The 12,446-nt window shown below is 37.8% G+C and overlaps 1 protein-coding gene across 8 annotated transcripts in view; it reads right to left on the reverse strand.

The window, feature by feature from the left end:
* Positions 1-12,446, reverse strand: part of PDE1C (phosphodiesterase 1C) — a 417,006-nt gene that overhangs the window by 207,778 nt on the left and 196,782 nt on the right. The window lies entirely within an intron of this gene.

A 12,446-nucleotide genomic window follows, 5' to 3' on the forward strand; every position in this document is an offset into this window, starting at 1 on the left:
CTTCCCTTCTCAAACATTTATTTCTTCATTCAAACTGACTTATCAAACACACTTCATTACTGTTGTCCTAGAGGTTCACCAGAGAAAGCAGCAATAGCACTTGAATTATCCCCTTTATGGAAACTATGCAAACTATAAAACTGTACTTTTATATGCAAACTATAAAAATTAAAGGTTAAGATCTCTGTTAAGATCTCAGATCAACTTCAGAATCCATCATCATCATTTCTAGTTTATATCCTTCCCATGTTCTCTGAAAAAGAAAAGAATTCATCTCAGGTTTATCTTTATGACTCAAAGAGATGTTGTCCATAGTTCTGTTTTGACAATAACCTACAGAATTTAAAGAAGCAGAATAAATCAAGAAATTGTGCAATGCTACAAGAGGCTTGCCAAAAGAGTAGAGGTAAGTGTCGTGACAGGAGGGAGAAGAGAAAAAAGGGGTGAAAGAGAGAAAGCAGTGAGGGGCAGATAACACAGCATTTAGTATAAATAAATAAGGAATTGAGTTTAAAAACAGGATTTCACATTTAATGACTTTCACCCAACCGCGTAGAGCGACTGAGGTTTAAAAATTGTGTAAATGTTAATAAGAGGGATTTTTCAAAGCAATGAACACTGATTACATGCACCAATACATCTGAAAGAGCAAAAGGCACAGAATTTGCCATTGCACTTGTGCCTTTTAAAACTGTGCCTTAATAAACACAAAACACAATAATAGGCCTTATTTCACTGCAGCATAACACCACAGTAAAGAACTGGAAACAATCTAAATCCCTATTGTCAGGAGATCAGCCCAATTAATTATGATTTAGCCACATTATAAATATTTTTAAAAGAAGTAGTTTTTTTATGAGCAGAGAGAAAAAGCTCTATGCTGTAAGTATGTATAAAGGCACTTTTCAGAAAAATACATACTATATAAAATACACACATTCCAAGCTAGTAACTGTTATGACATCCCAGGAGGAACCTAGGATAAGATGGCTGACGGGGCAAAGCAGGTGTCCCAGGCGACCGGGCACTTCAGCCTTCTCAATATTTTCATTTTTTATAGAAGGAGTAGATTCATATTTTACTTGATAGCAAAGAAGAGTTTTAGAACAACAGTGCACACATCAAATATGTTTACCCCCATATAAGATACAGCATATTGCACTCACCTAAGAACAAAGCTTCTCCCACCTCTCACTATATCTGTGTATATATCTGAATATGTAGGTGCATCTCTGCATCAGAGAAATAATTTTAAATTTGTATTTTAAAAATTCAGATCTCTGTACGTTTTGTCATGTAAAACTAAACATATGCTTCTACTTATCTGTATATGAATCAGGATCTTGGTGATATTATGAAATGAAAATAAAATGGATAAATAAACTACATATGAGGTTGCTGCAACACTGCAAGTGTAATTCACATCTCCTCATTCTCCTTTGATGGACTCTACAATAAATGAGTAAAGAACGTATAATAAATCTGATTAAGAATTTATAAAAATAAATGCAAACTGCAGAAAATGCTATTGACACATGGAAGTAAGGACTACACTCCACCCTGTTGATGTTGCACTTGACCATGAGATTTATTTTAGCTGAAAGAATGTAAGTTGTGAAATACATTACAACCAGGCAAAAGCTCTAAAGGTGACCACCTGGTTTGTCTTTCTCTTGCTTTGTCTTTACCACAACAGGCACAACCCATGTAGTCTTTGAGCTATTTTACAAATCCATAAATTGCAGATCACTAAAATAATACAAAATAATTCTTATCTATAGACGTGCAAATACATTATGACTGGTAGAAAATGAGTTGACTTTCCCCATTGAAAAAAGGTTTAGCCTCCATCTGCATTCCTAATCTAGAAATGTTTCTGTTCTTTGGACTGTCATTTGAACTAGCTGCAACTTCTTACCAGTTTCCTCATTAATAATAGTTCAATAAATATTTAACTACTAATAAATATTTAACGGTTTATTTTATAAATGAGTTACAATTTTACCTTTTTTCAAAAATTCTCCTAAAAATACTTAATATGTATTAGATACTTTATTATTTGATCCTCCAAACTACCCCTTCTTCTACTCATGAGAAAATGCTGACACACAGAGATAAAATAACTTGCTTAAAGGCACACACTGTTTGACAGAAGAGCTGGGAGACTTAAACTCAAGTGTAGATGAAACTTCTCCATAGTATCTTAAGGGTAACCATTCTGAGAAAGGATAGATTAATATGGGATTGGGGTATCATGAAATCACAGAAATATCAAGGGCCAGTTCTTTTGTCATATGAGAGAACCAAGGTACAAGAGTATAAAGAGCTTGCCCATATCACATGAGGAGGGACCAGAACTCAAGGCTCCTGATATGCAGCTTAATGATCTTGGGTTTGAGGAGGAAGTCAAATTAACCAGACATTATCTGAGAGTCCCAGGGACTGGAATCCATAGGTTATTATTCCAGGAGCAGCACTGCTTAGTGGAAAAATGCCAAGAGGTTGTTAAATGAATTCTGTACTTTCCAAAGCTAGGTATGAGGCACATATCCCTTCACCTTTGGTCTTGTTGCTTCACCTGACACCAAACAAGATGGTGTGTAAGTTTACTTTCTAGGACCAAAGCTAAAGCATATTCAAAAGAGAAGATACATTTCCTCTTCAACTGATCATGGTGGTGTGTTGAATTACAATCAAATGTTTACTGAAACCCAGGATGTCAATAGGTAGAAAGGCCATGAGGCTGTCCTTGAGGGAAGAGGCTGGATCAAAGGGGATATGAGGAGGATTTGAAAAAAAGCTATTTGCTATCATCCAATTGCTCAGCCTGTACCCCAAATCAGCAGGGACTTCACGCCAAGCCTACGCTATTTTTTCTTGTTGGGAGTTGTGCCACTATCAAGAATTTCTCACACTCTGCCACCTGGGCATACCCTGTTCCTCACAACTCCAATGCAAAAGCAGTGAATCCCTTCTCTGCTGAGGGTGTGCACAGACAGCTGCTGACAGGAAACTGGACCCTTATTCCCAAAAGGCACATGTAAAATACAAGAGGAACATGGAAGGTAAGGTCATTAGACCGAAGGGTAAAGAGCAACTCTGCCAAGAAGGAATGATGATCCCGGAGTCTCTTGTTGTAAAATAAAATCTCCAGCCTACAACCAAACACCAGGTATAATGAAAATAACAGACAAAGCAGAGAATGCCCTTCCGGCCACTTCCACATCAACCTATGAGTCACAGTCTTCAAAGAAGGGCCAGAGACAAGGAACATCAACATCACCCATAGAAAGCAGTCTCACCCAAACCCCGTGGATAAGAATCTGCATTTTAACAACACTCTCAAGTGATGACATGAAAGTTGGAGAAGCACTTTTTGTAAAGTTCCCAGGAATAACACAGCAGCCAAGCACACTTCCATAATGAAGGCCTAAAAGTGTTCAGACCACAGAGATAAGCAAAGACCATAAGCAAAGTCTATGAATTGGGAAACACAAGCACTATTACCAACACGGTTCATTGAGAAGGCAACGTCTCAAAACTCATCTTCAGCTGAGATGGGCTGCAACTCCAAGACCTTCCCATGGTGAACTGTGGACTGAATTCACAGGTAGCCACAGGCAAAAGGGGAAGCATGGACTCTCTTCTAGCCGCATCCCAGCAGAATCCAGCACTGGTTCCCAAAGCTGTCCTAGGATGCCTGCTGCTCTGTGGTAAATATGCTGTCTCTTTGTGACTCACCCATAGATGAATGGACTTGAAGGAAAAGGAGAAGTGAGCCATGAAATACAGTAAATTACAGCTTAATCTCCTCACCGTGGAATTCATTCACTGTTTTAATGAACTCACAGGCTGGAAATCAGGTTGAAGAACGTTAGCAGAGAGCATTTCATGCCACCCTGTGCATCAGCAAAGCTCAATTCCCTTCATTATTAAGGGGATAAATGTCCTTCTTTCAACCAGCACTTTGGCAAAGGGGAAAAAAAGCAAAAACTTGCTTTCTATTACCACTGTTGTCCACTATGGAGTTCCAAAAATGCTGATTCTCAAGAACTTATTAGAACAAGAAGTGTTTTCCAAGACACAGTCATCTCCTGTTGCCTTGTGCTTTCACCTGTACCCAAAGGCAGGCAGAGATGAAGGACCCTGACACTCTACCAGGTTTTCTTCCTGTGGGCTATTTCTTTTGACTTGATCCACACAGACATGAGAGGGGTACACAAATGACTTATTTCTAATTTAGGCTGGAGGAAAACCCAATCTCCGGGAAGGATATTGAAATACCCCTAGGGAAAAAAAAATATGGTACCTTGATTTACTAATACATTTAAGCTAGGTCCAGGTATTCAAATTTATCCAGAAAAGGACAGTTCATGCTCTTATCCTGGGTTCCCACTGATCACCATCAGTAATTTTCCAAGGATGGGTGATGCTTTTGGCATCAGCAGTTAATAAAATGAGTTCTGAGTTCTGTATCACAGCCAAATTTTTTACATTAACAAAATAGCACAGAATATGAAATACAGACTTAATCATTAGTGTTAAGATTAAAATTTTTATTTCAGTTGTGTGTGTGAAACAGAGTGTGTGAGTGCATGCACATGTGAATGTAAACATATACTAAGTCACAGTATAAAATGGGTTTCCTGCTGTGGCTCAGACTAAGCTGGAAGGCCACCTGATATGTTTCCTAGCACCTGGAAGTTGGCCCCTTACTGGAAAGAGGAGAATCATGGGAAGAAGACTGGAGAAATCTATTTCCTCCAAGAGCAGCCAAAAGCAGAAGGAGAAAATATTGTAATTAAGCCCTCTTGCAGCCTAACAGACGGGACTAAAGCTTCTAGATATCTCCCAAACTTTTTCACATACCCCCAACAATTTTAACTCAATCAGAAGCCTCATCTTACCATAAATCTCATAAGAAAGAAAAGCTGATTTGTGCTATCAAAGATTTGAGCCTTATACAGAGATGCCAGTTGGCCACATGAGCAGATCAAGAATAGGCTGAACAATCAGGAGAGCCTTTTTCTTCACTTAGGTCCTCGTTCTCTACCAAGATTATTTTTGCTTTCTCCCCCACTATGTTCATAATAGGCCCAAGTCATGTTCAGCTTGAAATGCATAAGAAACTAAACAAAGGGGCCTCCCCTGCAGTTGAGCGCAATGTTGTGAACCTGTCCACAACCTCTGCAGCGCAGGTTCGATCCCCAGCCAGGGAGATACCCACATGGTGTGCAGACCTCTTCTGACTCATCCACTGCTCCCCTCAGCAGTATATTTCAGTCAGTCTGCCTGTTCTGCTCCCCGCTCTGTCTCTGATGAATCCTCTCACCCTCCCACACATCTGGCCTATACCCTGGTTCCTGTATGCATAAACAAATAAATCTTTTTAAAAATAAAAAAGAAACTAAACAAAGGAATTAAGCAGATGTCCAAATCAACGCTGACAATGAGTTTAATACAAACACCAAGTCCTAACCCCACTTTTAACTCCATACCCAATATTCCCAAAATCAAATAAAAAGGCTGAAGAGGATAGGCCTCATGAGCTTGGGCTCAAGCGCCAAACTATTCTCAATGAAACCAACCCCCCCACAGTTCTCTAATGTTGGGAAAGTTACTCATGTTCTCACCCACAAGATAGAGACAAAAACAATACCTACTTCAGAGACTGTAGGACAAATTAAATGAGAAAACTGTGGAAAGCACTTAGGCCAGTGCGAGGAACATAATGACTATCATGTATTATTATGCCCTATTACTGTTACCATCATAATTTTATTACTTTAAAGCAAAGTTTAATTTCTCCTCAGCCTGGCTTGCTTGTTTTGAGATCTATACCATTGGTATAGCCTTTAAAATACAGAAAATGAAATGATTTTTTTATGTTCATTATATATGATTTATGTAACGCCAGGCCCCCAAATTATATAAATCTCCCAGGGAAATTCCATTTCCACTGGGAGAAAGAACACCATAATTCTTCTCCCTTTAAATGAGTTGCCAAAAAGCAGAAAAAACACGCATTTGAGAGTTTTTATTTCTGAAGACTTCAAGGGCTGGAAATTCCAACAGGATGAATCTGTGTCTGTTCTAATATATGGAGTACATTAGCAGAGAATAGTTCTTGCCTCTGATAGCAACAGACACCAGCTGCTGCTGAGAAAATGGGAAAAGCAAGTCCACGTTTCAGCTATAATGCACCTGGTCAATTGTGAAATCTGACTTGAAGGGAGAAAGATTTCATCTTGACCTCATTTGGTAATGAGAAGGAAGGGAAGCTGAAGAAGGTGTTTTGCAGAGAAACAGCTCAGAGAATATTCAACCAACTTAGGCAGAGGAATAATGTTCTTTGAGTGCCAGGCAGCCTCATAGCTACCTACTATCAGTTTTTTTTTTAACAAGAATTTCTCCACTCCCACATAGTTTGTCTCAGAAATGACTTCTGCACCTACAAATGGTATTCTTTTGTCAGAGAATCACATGCTCTCCCCCCACAAAAAAAAAACAACAACAACAAAAAAAAAAAAAACAGGAGAAAAGGAGACATCTAAGCCACAGATCAGCCACAATCACTGAACCACTTGCTCCAACATATTCATCCTATGGTTTACTTAGGGAAACAAAAAATGAGCAATAGCGTCTTTTCTATGAAGAAGATTATGGGATACTCAGGGAGACAAGCAAGAGTCCAGTGTGATGAGTAACACTACAGGTCTGTATGGATCAGGAACCAGGGAGGTACAGAAAGGCCTTGCTGGGAAACTACAGAAATTTGATGATTAAATTTAAAAAGATGAGAGGTTTAAAATCAATCAGTTTCATACTGAGAAATCAGAAAACTCAACCCAAAGTAAGCAGAAGGAAAGGAGTAAATATAAAAGCAAAAAAGCAAGAAAATACAAAACAATAAATAGAAAAAGATTTCAAAGATAAAATTTAGTTTATTTTATACTGGATGGTCTCACTCATAGCAGGAATCTAGAAAACTTAAATAAGGGACCAGGAAAATGAATAACTATAAGAAAGTGAAAATCAAAATCAACAAAAAACTATGAACCAGAGACACTTTTTGGGGGGTGGGGGGCGGGAGGGGAGGGATTGGGGTCAGAATGGGGAGGGTTGCAATTGTATAGGGAATATAAAAATAAAATTTATTATTTAAAAAATAAAATAAAATAAATTCATTTATGTTTAAAGTAAAAAAAATTTAGTTTATTTAAAAAAAACTAGTAAATAAACAAGTAGCAAGATTGCACAATAAATAATGAGAGAAAGCAGAAATTACAAAGGTCAGCAATGAAAGAAGGGATATCACTGCAGGTATTAAAGACATTAAAAAGATGGTAAGCAACATTATACCAATTAATATCACAATGTAGATGAAATGAACAAATTTCTTCACAAACATAACTTACCAAGAATGACACAAGAAGAAACAGAAAATCATAATAGTCCTATACCTATTAAGGCAATGGTTATCCAAGTGGTATTCCTAATTAGCCACACGTTGGAAATTTTTGAAATGCAAATCCTCAAGCCCTAATCCAGACCTACAAAATTGGAGTTTGGGGTGTAGGGTCTCAGCAAATTGTGTTTTAACAGACCTTCCTGGAGATTCTGGTATTATTTGAGAACTCTTTGAATATCATCATCCCACCACAACCCCAGACCCAGAGAGCATCACTGATGAATTCTATCAAACATATGAGAAAGAAGTAATACAAATCTTACAAAAACTCAGAAAACATAGAAGGAACACTTCTCACCATTACTTTGACCCTCTATTCCCTTACTGAAGATAAGGGTGATTCTTCTGTCTGCCTTCTGGTTCTTGTTTTCCAGTGATTCCTGGTTTCTTTGGGTAAGCGATTCTGACAGACAAGACGTCCACAATGCCAGGTGACACACTGTATGTCCTCAACTAAAGAAAAGTTTTTTCTTCTCCTCTTTCCACTGCTTACAGCCCTCAGAGGAGTGATTATCTACTTTTCTGTGTGGAAACTAACCAAAGCTCACAGCCATCCCACAAGGCTGCCCTAACTTACACTTGGATGCCAAACTTAATTCAATCCAGAGCAGGGGCTGGAACTCAGATAACAAAAGTGGTGGTAAAATCAACTACCTGCTCATGTTATTTCCTCTAAATAAACAGACATCCCCCCTTTCCACACTATTTTTTCTTACTCATCCTTTGTCTCAGCTCAGTTGTCATCTCCTGCAAGCCTTTTCTGAACCTGCAAAGCAAGCAGAGTGCCTCTCTTCTATGCCTCTGCACCTAACCAGAGAATTAATATTAAAATTCCCATCTCCTTCCATTATGCCATTAAATCCTTGAGAACAGAAAACACACTTTTCTTTTAAAATTTTTTCCTTCTGTCTCACAGTGCTTGACCTTCACACATAGGTGATACTTGGTAAATATGTAATGAAATGAAGTTTAGGAATGGAGTTAGAAAAGTTGAAACTTACATCCATTTATATATACACACATATGCCTAACTTAATCTACACAATATTTTTGGTAGAAATCCTTTTCAAAAAATATATATTTTCAATTTGCTTTTCACACAACCTTTCGGTGGTATTCTTTTTTTTATAAAGATTTATTTATGCATACAAGAACTGGGGTACAGGCCAGAGACGAGGGGGGTGAGAGGAACCAGAGTGGGGAACAGAACAGGATGAGTGACTGAAATACACTGCTGAGGGGAGCAGCAGGCGAGACAGGAGCGGTCTGCTGCACCATGTGGGTCAACTCCCCAGCCGGCCGGGGAATCAAACTCATGCTGCAGTGGTTGCGCACAGCTTCATAGGTTGCGTCTTAACCCCTTGCGCCACCAGAGAGGCCCCTCGGTGGTATTCTTAATGCAAACCATGTGGACTGGCTTTCATTTTGCACATTTGACCTCCACTTTTAAATCTCTGGTGAGTATATTTGGTCCCTGCCCTCTGCTCCAGGCATTGTAGGATCTCTTAAGAGTTTGAGTACAGGCAGCAGTAATGAACATATGACACGTAGTTTCATTGGCTGAAACAGTTGGATTCCTTCTTTTATGCTCTTTCTGCAGCTCTGTGTTTTATCACAGTTTTGTGGATCAATCTGGAAACACAGGCATCAGCTTTTCCACCTTTGCCCATAATTTGCTGGCACCATACCAACTACTCCTCTGACAAATGAGATCCTGAAAAATTAATCTCCTGTATAAGCAGAATATATCCTTGAGGGAGGCCAAATTTGCAGAGAGTTTGCAAGATCTCACTCTTAATTATGATAAAGAATGGCATTCTATGGCCATTATTTTTTATTGGGAGGGACCAGTGTTATATAATGAGCTAATAATTATTAAAACACTTATACATCTAGAATCATATGTACATTATTTTCTGAAATCCTTATCAATAGCCCTACACATTAGGTACAATTAGTAGTCCATATCCTGAGAATATATATGCTTTTATACCTGAAAAATCACAAAACTAGGGAAGTGTGGAAATGGAGATTTCAGTTTATGTCTCTCAGACAGCAAAATCCATACTCAGAACACCAAGATTATATTGTCCTGCTTATAGACTTCTGGTATGATTATGCCCCTGTAAAGCCCCACACAAACCAACTGCAGAAGTAAGTCACTGATATCAAGGAGGAGGAACAATCCATCCCACCAATTTAAAGAGTAAAAGTACCCTTTAAATATGATACATTTTCTACATAAGAGACTAATTTAAGAAAAATTTCTTTCTCTTCAAAATAATGACGCTAAATGAGAAGTGATTTAAGCTTTACAATGGCTTCATCAGAACCTCATCTGTCAAATCCCAAAATCATGCTCCTAGAACACATTTCTCAATAAAGAGAAATCAGCAGGGGGAAAAGGCAACTATAAATCAAATAGGTAAAAGTATGAAGTTAGTGTGAGCTAATGAGCATAAAACAGTCTTTTAATATTTTATTTTATATAATTCTTACATCATTTTTCATTTTTGCACAATGTATGCATTTTTATTTTGGTTATATACCCCATACAATTGCACCCTCCCCCCTTATTTTGACCCTAATCCTTCCTCTCCCCCCTCCCTGTAGTGTGTCTCTGGTTTATAGTTGCCTGTTGATTTTGATTTTGATTTTGTATTAATTAGTATTGTATTCTTTTTCCTGGTCCCTTATTTAGGTTTTCTCAATTCCTGCTATGAGTGAGACCATCCGGTATTTTTCTTTCTGACTTATTTCACTGAGCATGATCCCTTCTAGATCCAACCATGTTGCTGCAAACTGCATGTGTTTATCTTTTTTGATTGCTGAGTAATATTCCATTGTGTATATGTAGCACATCTTCTTGATCCAGTCACCTATTTTGGGGCATTTGGGTTGTTTCCATAGCTTAGCTATTGTAAATAGTGCTGCTATAAACTTAAGGATGCAGGTGCCCTTTGGAATTAATGTTTCTGTGCCATTTGGGTAAATACCTAGGAATGGATTTGCTGGATCATATGGAAGCTCTATCTTTAGTAGACTGAGGAATCTCCACACAGTTCTCCATAGTGGTTGGACCATTTTGCATCCCACCAGCAGTGCAGGAGAGTTCCTTTTTCTCCACAACCTCGCCAACATTTGTTGTTGCTAGTTTTTTTAATATGTGCTATTCTCACTGGTGTAAGATGGTATCTCATTGTAGTTTTGTTCATGAGCCACCACCAACACCACTACTGCCTTCATCATCATCATCATCATCACATCACTGCCATCATCATCACCATCATTGCTATGTTATTACTATGTAACCTCATCCCCAAAGGGAACACCGAAGGAGTTAGGCTTCTGTTTACCCTCAAACAGGCACTGTTTGTACTACCAAGAGGGTTAATCTCTTATCTTTTTCTCTTAGAAAAAATGGGGCATGGTGAGTAATAGTGATCAGGACATATGTTATTATTATTACCAATAAAGTACACTAGAATTAGTAAAATCATCAAAAAATCATGGTAAAATTACTTGGAATTATGAAGTTGGCATAACAGCAGAAGGATAATGCCTCTTCTCACAACCTATATGGCACATATCAGGCTCTTTTGTTAAAGGATTTCATTGCTATGCTACCTCTAAGAAATTCTTTATTATGACCTAAATAATAATATGTGTTAAAGATTAAGGAACTGATGATAGGAAACTGAAAAGTCAACCCATAAGCCCTCCATTTGCATTTATACCAGAGGACAACCAGACACCCAGGCAACTCTACAGCCTAGTAACAAAGAAATTCACAGTCTCACAGCAGAGACTTACCCTGTGACTCTAGATATAGCTGTGCTTTCAGAGGCCTGGTTTTGGTGACAATACTTCTATCACTTTCAAGGAACAGTTCTGTTGTCGTGGAGTACTAAGTAGGAATCAATTGAAATTTATATTGGGCTTTGCTTTGTAGCTACCAGTTTTAGCTAAAATTACTATCATAATTTACTTTGTGCATGCTCATATGTAAGGAGTAGGACTTTATTTCCTATTAATTGATTTATTGTCTCCTATACAACAATATGAAATAATACCAAACTGCTTCATTTAAGATTTATGATTTTATGTCTTTTCCAGGGCAGTAGAATAAAACAGCATGTAAAAGTTAATATTATCTCAATGTATACTGCATTTACATAAATTGAACAGCATTCTCCCTTTAAAACAACTTTAAAAATCTTTCAATACATGATTAAAAGTACTTTTTAAAATTTTTCCTCATAAAACTTAAATACATCTACTACACCTGTAAAACTTCATCTTTCAGCTATACAAATTATGAAACAGAATCCATAAATCTGCTACATAGGTAATGAATCATAGGTCAAAATAGAAACATTCATAAAAATAATTGCTAAAATACTCTGCACTTACTAACAGCTAGGAAGTACACTTCATGCTTTCAAAAGTCATCTCTTTTAACCCTTGCAACAACTATATGAGGTAAAAAACTATGATTATTCCCCTTTGTACAGGTGAAGAAAATGAGTCTTAAAGTAAGGTTTGTCCAGCTCAAGACTGCACATTTCGACTGGACAATTCTTTGTTATGGTGGAGATGTACTGTGCACTGTAGAATGTTTTGCAGCATCTTTGGCCTCTACATCTTAGATGTCAAGAATTTACTCCCACACCCAGATGTGACAATGCCAAATGTCTCCAGACATTGCCAAATGTCCTCTGGGGGAACATCACCACACATGAGAATCACTGGCTTAAAGAAATGAAGTCATTTATTCAAGTGCATACACTCAGTATTTAGTAGAGCAGGGATAAGAAAGCAAGCATTGAGTCTACAACACATGCTTATCATCCAGTAAGATACAGTGTTATTCACTCTATGATAAGTCAAAGAACATAAATTTTCCTTCAAATAGAAAACTGAAAATGATTGCACCCTTCCAACCTTTTTTTTTCTTAGTTAGGGCTCTTGTCCC

The sequence above is a fragment of the Talpa occidentalis genome, unplaced genomic scaffold (genome assembly GCF_014898055.3).
Source record: "Talpa occidentalis isolate TD23 unplaced genomic scaffold, MPIMG_talOcc4v2.1, whole genome shotgun sequence".
Lineage (NCBI taxonomy): Eukaryota > Metazoa > Chordata > Mammalia > Eulipotyphla > Talpidae > Talpa > Talpa occidentalis.